This window comes from Giraffa tippelskirchi, chromosome 5 (assembly GCF_054371585.1).
Source record: "Giraffa tippelskirchi isolate mGirTip1 chromosome 5, T2T-mGirTip1v1.2.pri, whole genome shotgun sequence".
In the NCBI taxonomy this organism is placed as follows: Eukaryota; Metazoa; Chordata; class Mammalia; order Artiodactyla; family Giraffidae; genus Giraffa; species Giraffa tippelskirchi.
The window spans coordinates 175053709-175068504 of record NC_137279.1 but is presented as its reverse complement, the minus strand read 5'-3'; the positions used below and the strand labels follow the sequence as shown (position 1 = coordinate 175068504).

General features: G+C 41.0%; 1 protein-coding gene and 1 long non-coding RNA gene across 6 annotated transcripts in view; one reads left to right on the top strand and one right to left on the bottom strand.

The window, feature by feature from the left end:
- Positions 1-14796, bottom strand: part of TESK2 (testis associated actin remodelling kinase 2) — a 141747-nt gene that overhangs the window by 15282 nt on the left and 111669 nt on the right. The window lies entirely within an intron of this gene.
- Positions 10-3517, top strand: LOC145505794 (uncharacterized). Its single transcript, XR_014053296.1, has 2 exons — positions 10-1599; positions 2082-3517. It is a non-coding gene; the product is annotated as an uncharacterized LOC145505794 (long non-coding RNA).

Here is a 14796-nt window from a genome sequence, read left to right as displayed (position 1 = left end):
GTAAATGCTAAAAGATAGCTTTGTACAGGTACGACAGCAGAAAGGATAAAGGTATGGACTCAATCTAGGCATGTCAGAGAAAGCTGCACAAAGGAACTGAGGAGTTCAAAGGATGACTTGGGGGAGCAGGAAAGAAAGTCCACACAGAGGGAGCAGCAGACATAAAGTTATAGGTTAAGAGCATGGTGTATTCAGGAAACTAATTTACTCAGTATGGCCAGAGTGCATGAGAAGTGAGGCTGATATGCTTTGCTAGAGTATATGGACTTTATCCTGTCTATAGGGAACAAAAGAAGCCTTTAAAGCCAAAGAGCAACATGTTCATACTTGCTTTTTAAGGAAAAGATTATTTCAGCAATGGTAGACGGATGGATTAGAGTGGAGGATATGGAGAAGGGAAAATAGGTTAGGAAATTATTGTAATAATCCTGGTGAAGGAAGAATGCCTGAGTTAAGCAATAGTGGAGGCATTGGAACAGAGCAAGATTCAAGATTTTAGATGGCAAAGTCAAAAAAACTTGATGAATGCCTTGATGAGGAGGATGAGAACAATGAAAAGCTCCTAGGTTGATCGCAGGCTATTGGCCCCTGTGTCCCATTGTTAAATATCCAGAATATAGGGAAAGGAGGTTTTTAGAAGAGGCAATGTTAAAAGACAGGGAGTTCAACTAAGACATGCTGGGCTTAAGGGCATGTGGAGATACCCTATACCAAGTCAGTTTGAAGTTTAGGAGCAAAATCTGGATTAGAGACTAACATTTAGGAGGCAATGACATTCAGCTGTAGTCACTGAGGCTAAGGAATGTATGAGATTGCCCAGGGGTTAACATGTAAGGTGGGAAATTAACAGAATCCCAAACAACTGGAACATTTACAGAAGCAGGCAGAGGAAGAACCACCAAGCAAGAATGTCACCACAGAAGCCAAAGAAGGAGAACATTCCAAAAGAGAAAATGACCAAAAGTATCAAAATGCTACAGATCAAGTAAGATGAGCCTGAAAAGTGTCCACTGAATTTGCCTCTAAGAAGTCACCAGCGGGACTTCCCTGGTGGTCCAGTAGTTAAGAATCTGCCTTCCAATGCAAGGGATGAGGGTTTAATCCCTGGTCTGGGAGCTGAAAATCCCACACGCTGTGCCTCACCTGCTGAGCCAACATCCTGGAGCCCATGGGACACAACCAGAGAGAAGCCCATGCGTCACAACAGAAGATGCTGCGTGCCACACAAGACACAATCCAGCCAGATAAATAAATAAGAAGTCACTGGCAACCATGGCCAGAGCAGTTTCAGTAAAGTGGTTAAGACCAGAATAAGATCAAAGTGAACTGAGGAGTGAGTAGGAGACAAGGCTAAATGGAAACTACATGAAGATGTACTCGTTCAAGAAATTTGGCTGTCTGTCACTCCTACATACCCACAAAGAGCTGCCCTGTTGTTTTTTTTCAAAGAGCAAATAAGCCTATTCATACAGAGATGATAATAATAACAACAATAGCAGCGGCAGCTAGTATTTATTTAGTTGGTGCTTACTTTGTGCCAGGCACTACTCTGAGGACTTACCATTAATTACATCATTTAATCTTCACAAAACCCTAAAGGTAAGTGTACTATTATTCTCATCTTACAAGAGGTATTTGGAGGTTTAGCAATTTGCTCAAGGTTACCCAGTTATTAAGCAGCAGAGCCAGGGTTCAAACTCAGGCAGTCTGGCTCCAGTCTACCCCTATATTAAATTGGAGAGTTAGAGGCCATGGCACCTGGACCAGGGAGCCTCATGCAGAACAGGAGCTCAAAATTTTTCTTCAATTAAATTCATAAATTTACTCAAACCTCACATGATGTATTATTTCCCTCCTCCTTCCAAGGAAGAAAAAGGGGCAAATTCCTCTAAGCCTAAAAATAAGCACTTCATACCATTTTGGAGTGGGGGGTGATATTGGATTTACAAAAGACTAGGGAACCTAATGGGAGAGAAGACAAGAAATATGAATTTTAGTCCAACTCTGCCTCTTAACAGCCATTTTACTTTGGACAAATCGACTAATGAGGCTTTCCTTCTGTTTTCCCATCTATACAATAGGTATGATAACCCATGATCCATATACCTCACGATGTTATTGTAAGAATTGAATACAAATACATGAAAATGCTAAGAAAAAAAATAGAAGTTTCATATATTAGATTCTCTGATGTGGTAACATGAGTACCAAAAAGAACCAGTTGGGGGCAGCATGAGGCAGCACTTCAGATCCTTGGATGAAGTGGATCAGGTTTGGCAAGGCAGAGAGAATGGCTAAAAATACACCAAATTTCTCAAAAGGGAAACCTGTTGATCTGCTTCATCTTGTTTGATAATCCACCTTTGGAAATCTCAAAACAAAGCATAATGACAGCATTAGCATAGCACCTTAGTCTCTTCACTCCAGTTAATTTGTTCATGGTTCACATCTGAGGTGTCCATTTGCCAAAAGGAAAGCGAACTTGCAACTTCCAAGCTATAGAGAGGCAATGAAGCTGACGGCTAATCATGTCGACAAATTGCTCTAGCTCTGAGAGTAAAAAAGGTATGACAAGGTTATAGTCCACTTCTTTGGCACCATGACAGGGTGACATGGAAGGCTTGACTCCAGGAGCCACTCAGGTTTCCTACTGAGGGCCAGGCAGAAAAGACTGGTAAAAAGCCTGTATGTGTACTCTCTGTGGGCCAGGGTAAGCCAGGACTCTTGATTCAGACAAACGCATGTTTACTCTGTCCTGCCACGTCTCTGAAAGTCTGAGAAATCCACAGACCAAGCCACAGGGTGGAGAGCAGAGGAGAGAGGTGAGACAAGGTGAGGAATCACACTGGCTATTAGGCTCTGATTTTTCCAGACAAGATGGAAAAAAGCATAAACCCAGGACCAGAGAGGGAAACCATATGGAGTTTATTGTTGCAGCCCATTTCCCTTGCCTGCCTTCAGTGAATACTTTGGTGGGGCTGATAAGCCTCTGGGGCTCTCAGAAACCACAACGTCTCAATGTCTCAAGACCTTTGCATGTATGAGGAAAGGAAGTTTGAGATCTGCCAACAAGGAAGATTTCGAAGTTTCTACACACTCTATGTGCCCATTAGTCGGAACGTCCACTTCCCCATAAGCAACGCCGCGTGCAGACTCAGCTGGTGTGTGCTCTGAACAAATCCCTCTGTGGGAAGCAGAGGCAAGAACAACTGTCCCCGCACATCCAGCTTTCTGGGCTGGGGATAACAGCTGCTTTGCTTTCATTTTCTTCCAGACCACTCCCTTGGGAGCTCTACGAAACAACCGAAGGCATTGGCAACACATTTAAATACCTACCAGAGAGAGAAGATTTTATAATTTTTATTGTTGCTCTTTTTAACTTTCAAGTTCACAAAACTATAATATCAGCCAATCAAATGTGTCAGAGGGACTTAATACCTCTAAGTGACTGTTCCCCAAGTTCACCTACACCAAAACCTGCTTCTCCCCCTGATGGTTTAATAAAATGTTAATTTCATTTGTGTGATACTTGATTTCATTAAAGACTTTTTTCTTAAAAGGCACTGAATAGACAAATATGTGTTGGTGACTGAACAATACTACTATGTATGTAAAAAATCATATGCCAACACTCTAGAAAATTATCAAAGGAACAGGTAAGTACACACTCAGTTCGCCACTCAGGAATATCAGTTTATTTCTCCAAACACTTATTGAGCACTCCTCCCCTTCCTACCTCCCCCATATGAGAGTAAGAACTTGTCCATTTACATCAACATTATATCCCCCAGTGATTATAAGAGTCCCATCCACATAGTAAATGTGGGTATATAAATACTCAGTTTATACCGTAAAGAAGTTCATGAAAGACACATTGGTAAATAAATAATACTAATAACCTTTTAGCAGAGGTAAATACTTGGGGTATAAAAATAGATATTGAGGAGTTTGGAAAGTTTCAGAGCAAAAGTAATATCTGAGCTGGATCCTAAAAGGCTGAGAATGGCTCTTCCCATATATGCCTTATACAGTCTGCTGGTACCACTCAGACACAGACAGACACATAAACTTGTGCATACAAAGAATATTCTGGAGCAGGACTAGGCAATATTTACCTCTCCCTGAGGTAACATGCATTACACCCAGGACTCTTGTTCTCGTTTCCTGCTGATTCTAATCATAATCTCATCCAATCATAACCAGTCAGAAGACCAAGAAAAAATGGTTACCCTTTCTTAACTCTGAATTATCAAAGTACTGATATCTATCATCAAACAAACTTATCTATGAACAGTAGTTCAAAGGCATATTCAGAGAGGTACTAAAGAAAATATCAACTCTAAGAATTATTATTCCTTTGTAAAAAATCTACCCAAATAGCCTAGAGCTAGGGCACTTACCTAAGGCAGATGAATGTGGTGCCATTCCACTAACAGACATCATTTGCTGCCACCTAACTAGCGGGGTTGTCCCGAGGAAGATCCACCCACCTCTACCTATACACCTACAGAAACACTGAAAACCTACGACGTGAAAACATAAAACTAAGTGGGGCCAATCCCTGCCTTTAGTTCACAGTCTAGTAGAGATGACACAAAAATTAACAATTTTTTTCACCCAGGACAATGACCAGATGTGGTTTACAAGTATCATTCTAACAGTAATGTAAAAACTGTACAGAAAGGTCAGGAATTGAGGCTGGGAGAAGAGTCAGGAGGCTTCTGGAATCCAAGTGAGAAGTAACAAAGGCCTGAAAAAGACTGGCAGCAAGAATGGAAAAGAAGTTAATATCTGGAGACATCTCAGAGGTAGAACCAAAGTGATTTGGTGTTTAATCAAAGGCAAGGAAAAATAAAAAGAGATAAGATATACAAAGTATTAACATGTCTAGCACATGCTTAGCTTAGCTCACAGTACACAACTCATTCTTTCCACTATTAATATCTTATCATCATTCCTCCCCTGGGTTACTCTACTAGCTTTCTAAGTAGTCTTCTTTTCTTTCCTCACATCTTGAATAGACTTGGCCCTCCTTCCAATCCATTTTCCTTAATATATCCAAGATTAACCTCCTAAATGCCAACCTTAAGTCATTCTCCTTTTAAAATTATTCACTGATGCCCTATTACTCTTAGGATAAAATCCACAAGCCTTAGCATGTCATACAAAGTCTTTCACTCCTGCTTATAAGGGTCTGATCCCTGCTTACTTGCACATTTGTGCACACTGCTGGCCCCATTACTTGGAATACCTTTTCCCACTAGGCCTGGCTAATCACTCATTGAGGATTCAGTTCTATTTCCTGGAAGCCCATATCCAGGGTTGGAAATAATAAAGACGTTCTATGCAAAAGGAACACCAAGTGCAGCGATTAGCAGTTATTCCTCTTTTTTTTATTTTCCTGCATGAAGTATAAGCAGGGGAGAAGGAATGAAGTTAAAAAGTGAAGCCAGGCAGTACAATATAGTGGTGAAGCCCATATACTGCAGAGTTAGGCTGCCTCTGATTGAATCTCACCTCTGACTAGTTGTGTGACCTGGGTTGGTTACTCTCTAACATTCATCTATAAAATGGGAATAATAATAGAAACTAACCCATAAAGTTATGAAGATTCAATGAATTGATTACCTGTGAATGTGACCTTATTTGAAAATAAGGTCTTTGGCAGATGTAATCAAGTAAAGATAAGGTCCTTCTGGAGTAGGATGGATCCTTAATCTAATATCTTAACAAAAAGAGGAGAGGAGACACAGACATACAAGGAGAACGTCAGGTAACAATGGAGGCAAAGATCTGAGTGATGTGTCTACAAGCTAAGGAACACCAAGAAAAACCATGAAGAGGCAAGGCTCTTCCTTTAGGGCCTTCAGAGAGAGCACGACCCTGCCAACACTTTGATTTCAGACTTCAAGCTTTCAGAACTATGAGAGAATAAACTTGTATCATCATAAGCCACTCACTTTGTGGTGCTTTGTTATGGCAATCCTAGGAGACTAATACATGACTGAAACTACATTTTAGAAAGCTCATGGTGTTAACAGGAGAGAGAGAAGGACCTGGAGGGCAGTTTAAGGGCTACTGCATCAGCCCAGATGAGAGATGACCAAACCCCTGATTCACAGTGCTATTACAGGCATGAAAAAGTAGGCTAGAGTTGGAACAAACACAGGTAGAATCTAAAGGATTTAGCAACTGAGTGGTAGATATGAGAACTGAGGGAAAAGAGTCAAAGGCAACTCAGAGACTCCAAGTAGAGGTGTTGATAGAAACAATGGGAAAAATCCTATAATCTTACACACCAAAAGTAAGTCATAAGCCCATCAGAAACCAGCATCAATACCAAACAGTCAAATCAGAGGCTTGTCCAACCTCTGTTCTTTGGATGGGCCCTCTGCAGAGGAGGGCCTGGGCCCCGACCTACTTTTCACTGAAGCCCAACAATGCCATTGTGCTGGTCACTGTATGTTTGTTGGCTGGCTCCAAACACAAAGGCTAGCAGACATCCCATCCTGCTGGCTTGGTTTAAGGAAGAAAAGAAAGCTTTGTTACTGCCCTGGGTAATTCCGGGACAGGCATCCCAAGAGCGCCCTGTGGGAGGCTCATGCTCCAAAGGAGCCCCCTGTTCTCAGCTCGAGGTTCTACATCCACCACACAAGTGCACATCCACACATCTGCCAAGGCCTGAGTTTGCCACGGTTCAGCCTCCACTCCAGGAGGTCCACCGGGACCTGCGTGACTCAAGCAGTCAGCAGTAATGTACTGAGTCAAAGAGAAAGGGAACCCAAGATGTATTTCAGAATATTTAAATGTTAAACTCTCTCTGCCTTCATATATGCTTAATTACTATGCAGAACACTCTTCTTCCCCTTCATAGCTTTGCTAATTCTTATTCATCCTTCTAAACCCAACTTGAGTCACTTAATTTGGAAAGCATTTCCTGATACCCCATCCTATCCTCTGTGCCTCTTGGGCCCCCTGTATTTCTACCATTGCTTATCATATTGCACTATAACTTTGATGACAGGGACCAGATCTTTCTCAAGTTTGTAAGTCCAGTGTCCAGTAAGGTAAATAATAAATCACTGAATTAATAAACGAATGATTAAGTACATTTAAATAATAGAGGCAGGGTTTAAGTTCCCTCTTTCATTAGAATCCCCTCCCAATTCTGTCATTACTGTAATTTAAGATCAAAAAGATAGATGTGCTTTTAGAGGAATTTTCTGATAAATATCATGCAAAACAAACATTTAATAATGCGTACTTGAAGGCTTCTCAAATGGCACTAGTGGTAAAGAACCCGCCTGCCAATGCAGGAGACATAAGAGACGTGGATTGGGAAGATCCTCTGGAGAAGGGCATAGCAACCTACTCCAGTATTCTTGTCTGGAGAATCCATGGACAGAAGAGCCTGGTGGGCTAAGGTCTGTAGGGTCGCAAAGAATCGACACAACTGAAGCAACTTCACACACATGCACTATATGGCAGATACTATGGCAGCAATAAATACAAAGCAAAATACAAAACAGCCTGTTTGGCCACTCAGTGGAAGGAAATTCTGAGGATCTTTTGACCACTCTATCGGCAGACACCTTAAAGTGATCAGAATCACATGAACTTAAAAATACCTAAGATCTCTTTTTGAAAATTAGAGAGGGCATTTCTTTCATCAGTAGCTGAAAAACCCAAGTTAGAAGAGGCCATAAAGATACCACTCACTCTTTCCTCATACTTCCTGCAGACACTAAGCATAACCCATTCACCACTTTAAGAACATGTTTGTTGAATGCACCTGAAGTAGTATGAGTGTTTTTCTATGCACATAAACTACTATAAACATCAACATGACTATTTACCCACAAGATTCAAAAAAGTATGACTAAGCTTTTCCCACAGATTTTTAACTCTTACTGTAAACATCTCATAATCAAAATCAAATTTGTTTAAATAAAGTAAACATTAAAAGATAAATCTGTGAAACAAATCTCAAAGAAATGAACTAAGATAACAATAAGACTATTTTCTTTGCCCCATAAAGCTCTATTAGCAATCAATGGTCTCAGACCATGATTTAAGATCAGCCTAGATCTCCTGACTACTCTATCCAGTCTGCTTTCCTATCCCCACCTCCATGATATCTTCACCAGCAACACAGTTATTAAGGTCATGTTTGAAAGCTTTCTTCTATACTTCAATAAAAAATTCTTTAAATTCAAATTTTAAAAAATAAATAAAAGCATTCTTCCCTCCAACTTGCTACCCCACATCTACTACAACCTCACATTTTCCAGATTCAGACAGGAACCTCTAACATTCACTTTGTGACTGAGCTCACAGTGAACAAAGCAATCTGTTAAGGAAGACAACAGACCCTGCTTCCCCCTTCACCAGATCTCAGGAGTACGGGCTCGACAGTGGACAAAATGAAAATGGAAACCAAAAGAGGTTTAAGTTTCTAACTAAGATGATTTATATCAAAGGAGACTACAACATGGAAACTTATATTACCATACGTAAAATAGACAGCCAATGGGAATTTGCTGTATGGCTCAGGGAACTCAAACAGGGTCTCTGTGACAATCTAGAAGGGTGGGATGGGAGGGAGATAGGAGGGAGGTTTGGGAGGGAGGGGATATAGGTGTCCCTATGGCTGATTCTTGTTAATGTTTGACAGAAAACCACAAAATTCTGTAAAGCAATTATCCTCCAATTAAAAAAAGGGGGGGGTGAAGAAGGAGACTCTATCATCAAATGAGCCAATCATTTCTTCCACCTCTTCTGTCCATATCAATACACAACTTGGCCTATGGATAAGGAAAAAGTCAAGCAAAATTTAGAGGCAAACTATAAGCCCAAATGGTATCTCCTAGTGGCAAACAGTAGGTAGAGGGGCAGAAAGGGAGGAAAGGTTTCCAATTTGCTATGTGAAAAACAGCTTCCCAACTCAACAGTCACTCCAAGTGCAGGCAGAAATCTCCTCTAAAGGCTAAGTAGGTAACTAATTACCCGCAAGATCACAAAAATTCACAAAGACTAGCTGGAGTTATCAAAGGAAGAGGTGGGCAAAGAGGAGTCAGCCAGTTCTGGTTCAACTGCAGAGAAAACAGATTTGAGGTCTGGTGTATACATAAGTGAGCTTCCCAGGTGGCTCAGTGGTAAAGAATCCACATGCTAATATAGGAGCCACAGGAGACACAGGTTTGATCCTTGGGTCACGAAGATCCCCTAGAGGAGGAAACAGCAACCCACTCTAGTATTCTTGCCTGAATAACCCCATGGACAGAGGAGCCTGGTGGGCTATAGTCCATGGGGTCACAAAGAGTCAAACATGACAGTGACTGAGCACGCATGCATACATAAGTATCTACAGCTGTAAAGAAAGAGAGAGAGCCTTTTCTTTGGTTTCAGACCATCTCAAATGTTGGAATTATGTGCCCTCTGTAATGACAGAGTAGAGAATTCCTTGGTGGTCCAGTGGTTAGGATGCCGTGCTTCCACTGCAGGGGCACAGGTTTGATCCCTGGTTGGGGAACTAAGATCCTGCCAGCTACACAGGAAAAATGAGAAAGTAAATGAGAAAAATTAAATGATTAATCTTGAGTGAAGTTAAGTCTAGATTTATTTTATCAACATGTTCCAAATAATCTTTTTCTATCAGTCATTGGACTCTCTGAGAAGCAGCTAACGCTGGTCTAAGGCCAACTCTCAATTCAAACAAACCAGTAGATCTGGATATATCACTCAAAGGGGTTTTGGGGATGCTAAATTCTAAGAAATTTTTCTAAATGGCTAAAAGCAGAGAATGACCAAGGTGCTGAATTCTGAAATGTTTTTCAAATAAATTCAGAAGGTTCTAATGCACAATTAACTTCACTTCTTCAGTTCACTGAGATTTAGTGCCATTGCTAGATCAGTGTTCAGTTCAGTTCAGCCGCTCAGTCGTGTCCGACTCTTTGCGACCCCATGAACCGCAGCACGCCAGGCCTCCCTCTCCATCACCAACTCCCTGAGTCCACCCAAACCCATGTCCATTGAGTCGATGATGCCATCCAGCCATCTCATCCTCTGTCATCCCCTTCTCCTCCTGCCCTCAATCTTTCCCAGTATCAGGGTCTTTTCCAATGAGTCACCTGTTAGCATCAGGCAGCCAAAGTATTGGAGTTTCAGTTTCAACATCAGTCCTTCCAGTGAACACCGAGGACTGATCTCCTTTAGGATGGACTGGTTGGATCTCCTTGCAGTCCAAGGGACTCTCAAGAGTCTTCTCCAACACTACACTTCAAAAGCATCAATTCTTCGGCGCTCAGCTTTCCTTATAGTCCAACTCTCCCATCCATACATGACCACTGGAAAAACCATAGCCTTGACTAGATGGACCTTTGTTGGCAAAGTAATGTCTCTGCTTTTTAATATGCTATCTAGGTTGGTCATAACTTTCCTTCCAAGGAGTAAGCGTCTTTTAATTTCATGGCTGCAGTTACCATCTGCAGTGATTTTGGAGCCCCAAAAAATAAAGTCAGTCACTGTTTACACTGTTTCCCCATCTATCTGCCATGAAATGATGGGACCAGATGCCATGATCTTAGTTTTCTGAATGTTGAGCTTTAAGTCAACTTTTTCACTCTCCACTTTCACTTTCATCAAGAGGCTCTTTAGTTCTTCTTCACTTTCTGCCATAAGGGTGGTGTCATCCGCATATCTGAGGTTATTGACATTTCTCCCAGCAATACTGATTCCAGCTTGTGCTTCCTCCAGCCCAGCGTTTCTCATGATGTACTCTGCATAGAAGTTAAATAAGCAGGGTGACAATATACAGCCTTGACGTACTTCTTTTCCTATTTGGAACCAGTCTGTTGTTCCATGTCCAGTTCTAATTGTTGCTTCCTGACCTGCATACAGGTTTCTCAACAGGCAGGTGAGGTGGTCTGGTATTCCCATCCCTTTCTGGATTTTCCACAGTTTATTGTGATCCACACAGTCAAAGGCTTCGGCATAGTCAATAAAGCAGAAATAGATGTTTTTTTGGTACTCTCTTGCTTTTTCGACGATCCATCGGATATTGGCAATTTGATCTCTGGTTCCCCTGCTTTTTCTAAAACCAGTTTGAACATCTGGAAGTTCACGGTTCACGTATTGCTGAAGCCTGGCTTGGAGAATTTTAAGCATTAAGTTGTCACAGGGTGAAAGAAGAAAATGTATGCCAAACTTTAGATTCTAGAAATATCAGCTATTTCTTTAATAAGCATGTGTGATTTCATAATCAGAAAAAAATTATTTTTTAAAAAGTGCCCCTGATACTGCCAAGTACAACAAATTATTGGTTAAAAATTAAAATATTTCCTCATCCAAACACTTTAGTTGACTTAAAGACTTATTGGGCAAGTAATATGTCTATTGTTTTATTTCTAAGTCCAGTACTCAGTTCTATTCCTTCTCAGCATATCAGAAACACATGTTTGACTGACTAGCTAGTCTGGGTAGAAAAGAAATTGTTGAGCGAATTAGTTACAGAAGGAAAGGATAACTATGCAAGAGGTCTTACAATTGAACAATTTAAGAAGCCATTTAGAAGTTATTCCATCCATGAGGCAAGAATTCTACACATTCGTACAGGTACTAAAAATCACTGGAAGATTTTTCTCAATTTCATTTTTTTGATGACATAAAATGTTTACTGTTGACTTCCTTTCCTCCTTATTCAATCATTCAGCCAATACCTATAAAAGTGTCTTCTAAACACGAGGTACTGCTGGGAGATTAGGCGTATACAGATGAGTAAGACACCATGTTTGCCCTTACATTATAACCAGCAAGTGATTTTACAAAGCACTTTCACAGTTACCTCATTTGAACCTCGCAAGATCTTGAAACATTCTTGTCATCCTTTTCTAGAATGAGGAAACCAAGCCCAAAGAATTTAACTAACTTGCCTTTGGCTATTCAACTGATCTGAGATAGGAATCTTCACCCAAGTCTTTTGACCCTGAAGTCTGGGTTCCTCCTCTACTCTAGGAGCTTACACTGCTACAAGGAAACTAAAGCAAAAATAACTTTAATACATGGTGAAATGTGTAATAAGAGAGGTACCAAAAAAAAAAAAAAACCTGTAGAAGAAGATCAACGGAGGGAAACATTTTGACTACCTAAGTGAGAGGTAGGAAGGTGTAGCAATGGCAGGGAAACAATCAGGAAAGGTTTTATGCAGAAATAAGTGGCCTTTGAACCAAGTTTTGAAGAGGCGGAAGATGTCTATAGGATAAAAGGAAAGAGTGTATTCTGGGTGGAAGAAATAATACGAATAAGGAGGCAGGAAAACACACACTGCATTTAGTAAACACGTAAAACCCAGTTTGCCTGAATTATAGAGTACTTGTTAAAGAGGAAGAGAACTAGAAGAAAACAGGCAGGATGATGCTAGAGAAGAGAGGACTGGATACCAGCCTAAGAGTTTATTTTGAGTTCCATGTTTTAACCCTAGCTGTGCACCAGATAACCTATGGTGCCTTATTGATTTATTTTCAAATACAGATGCCTGGGCCTCACCCAAGACTTTAACTCAATAGGCCTTGTGTAAGGTCCGGACATCTGTTCTTTGTAAAAAGTTCCTAAGCAATTCTGATAAGCCACTAAGGTCACAAAATATACTGTAATCGATGAGGAAATCACAGAATACTTTTGAGCCAGAAAATGCCACTGATTTTTTATTCATTCAACCAATCAACAAATATGATAAGCAGCTATCATTGTCAGGCACTATGAAGGAACCAATGGAGGCCAATGCAAACAAAACAGACCCTGACCTCAAGGAATTTATAATCTACATACAAAGTCAGTTCAGTTTAGTTGCACAGTCATGTCTGACTCTTTGCAACCCCATGACTGCAGCATGCCAGACTTCCCTGTCCATCACCAACTCCCGGAGCTTGCTCAAACTCATGTCCATCGAGTCAGTGATGCCATCACAACCATCTCATCCTCTGTCACCCCCTTCAATCTTTCCCAGCATCAGAGTCTTTTCTAAGTTCTTTTCAGTTCTTCACATTCGCTGGCCAAAGTATTAGAGCTTCAGCTTCAGCATCATCCTTCCAATGACTATTCAGGACTCATTTCTTCTAGGATTGGCCAGTTTGATCTCCTTGCAGTCCAAGGGACTCGCAAGAGTCTTCTCCAACACCACAGTTCAAAAGCATAAATTCCTCAGTGCTCAGCTTGCTTCGGGCTTCCCTGATAGCTCAGTTGGTAAAGACTCCGCCTGCAATGTGGTAGACCTGGGTTCCACCCCTGGGTTGGGAACATCCGCTGGAGAAGGGAAAGGCTACCCATTCCAGTATTCTGGCCTGGAGAATTCCACGGACTGTATAGTCCATGGGGTCACAAAGAATCGAACATGACTGAGCGACTTTCACTCACAGTTTTCTTTATGGTCCAGCTCTCACATCCATACATGACCACTGGAAAAACCATAGCTTTGACTAGATGGACTTTTGTTGGCAAAGTAATGTCTCTGCTTTTTAATATGCTGTCTAGGTTGGTCATAGCTTTTCTTCCAAGGAGCAAGCGTCTTTTAATTTCACGGCTGAAGTCACCATCTGCAGTGATTTTGGAGCCCAAAAAAATAAAGTTAGTCACTGTTTCCATTGTTTCCCCATCTATTTGCCATGAAGTGATGAGACCTGATGCCATGATCTTCGTGTTTTGAATGTTGAATTTTAAGTCAGCTTTTTCACTCTCCTCTTTCACTTTCATCAAGAGGCTCTTTACTTCCTCTTCACTTTCTCCATAAGGGTGGTATCATCTGTGTATCTGAGGTTATTGATATTTCTCCTGGCAATCTTGATTCCAGCTTGTGCTTCATCCAGCCGAGCATTTCGCATGATACACTCTGCATAGAAGTTAAATAAACAGGGTGACAATATACAGCCTTGACCTACTCCTTTCCCGATTTGGAACCAGTCTGTTGGTCCATGTCCGGTTCTAATTACTGCTTCTTGACCTGCATACAGATTTCTCAGGAGGCAGGAAAGGTGGTCTGGTATTTCCATCTCTTTAAGAATTTTCCACAATTTGCTCTGATCCACACAGTCAAAGGCTTTGGCGTAGTCAATGAAGCAGAAGTAGATGCTTTTCTGGAATTCTCTTGTTTTTTCTATGATCCAACGGATGTTGGCAATTTGATCTCTGGTTCTTCTGCCTTTTCTAAATCCAGCTTGAACATCTGAGATTTCTTGGTTCACATACTACTGAACCCTAGCTTGGAGAATTTTGAGCATTACTTTGCTAGCATGTAAGATTACTTTGCTACATACACAAGCAAAGAGTAAATTAAAGTCAATGATAAATACTATGGTATTATGGAAGCATAAGGAGGGATGTCTAACTAATCTTGGGAGATTAGAAAATACTTCCCAGAGAAAGTTATATCTAAGCTGAGTCCTAAAGGTTAAATAGGATTTGGCCAGGCCAATGGGAGACAGAAAGATTGTGTTCTGGGCAGAGGGACAGCTGGAGCAGAGACCCAAAGGTGGAAAAGGTCACATCTCATTTGTGGAACTGAAGGAGAAAGCGGTTCAGTACAGCTGCAGTATACAACTGAGACAAGAATCAACAGATCAGAGAAAAACAAGTAGTGAGGACACAGAGATGATGAGGACCAGGATTAGACATTCTGACTTTACTCTGAGGGCAATGAGGATCCATAAAAGGATTTATGAAAGGAAAAACAAAATTAGGTTTGCATTAAACATTGTGGTGTTGGCATAAAGACAGACATATAGACTAAAGGAACAGGATAGAAAG